Below are 1,070 nucleotides of genomic sequence, written 5' to 3' on the forward strand. Positions count from 1 at the left end.
TCATAAATGCACGCATTTGAACATAGTCTTACAATATTGTTGTAGCTTAAAATGAAGAAAAACAATGTTGAGAGTGACAAAGGCTTATTTGCAGTATTTTCAGTGCAATCATTTTATACTCTCAGATTTCAGACCTTCCTGAGTTTTATGCCGTAGACAACAGTCAAAGCTTAAGCAGGTGCAGACTTAGAAAAGCCACCAGGGGGTGTTGCATGACACCAGTTTGTTAAGTGTCTGATTGTGATCACACCCCTGTCTCGAAGTTCTCTGGTGCTTCTGCATCAAGTTCAGGATAGTTCTCTTGGGTAACGTCTCCATTTGGGTCAGTGCTGGGCTCCTCCGTGTCAGTCTTGTTCTCTTCATCCTCTCTGCGCTCCTCTTGTGTGGTGGTGACCTCCGATAGCATGAGGCAGGTCTCAGTTTGGTGGCCGTCCACTTGGCCTTCATCCCTGTATGGCGATTCACCCTTCTCTCTCACAGCTTGTCGGTCACTTTTCTCATAACGAGGCTGTAGACTAGAGATAATTCCTCTCAGGTGACAAACCTGACAGGCGCATATCAGTGTGGTCAGCAACAATACCAAGCAGCCCACTGTGAGAGCAGCCATAATCAGTTGAGGGTGGTATTTGCCACTTAGCAAGAAAATACAGAGGAGTTCTTCAGGTTTAGGAGTGGCCTGAGTGCAGACTGGTGTTTTAGTTGTTGCTGCTGGAGAGTTTGTGGTCTGTCTGTTGATGGATGTTGATGTGTCTTCATTTGTCATACTTGAAATATTGATAGTTGCATTGACTGATGAGCCTTGTGTCATTGTAGAGCCTGTTTCTGTGGAGTTAGCATGTGGCGTTCCGAAAAGTAATGCAAAGTACACAAAACAAACAGTTCTGGGACTTATCATGGTTCTGCAAGACATAAGAGAAAAGTTTTGTGTTTTACTTGCTGTTAATTTTTTTGTTTCACGTTATTTATAAATACTTTCCATTTTTCTATAAATTTATCTTCAAATCAAATGAATGTTCATTAATATTGTAATCCATTAATTTGAACATTATTGGTGATATAATGGAACATCC

Source organism: Garra rufa, chromosome 23, assembly GCF_049309525.1.
Source record: "Garra rufa chromosome 23, GarRuf1.0, whole genome shotgun sequence".
NCBI lineage: Eukaryota > Metazoa > Chordata > Actinopteri > Cypriniformes > Cyprinidae > Garra > Garra rufa.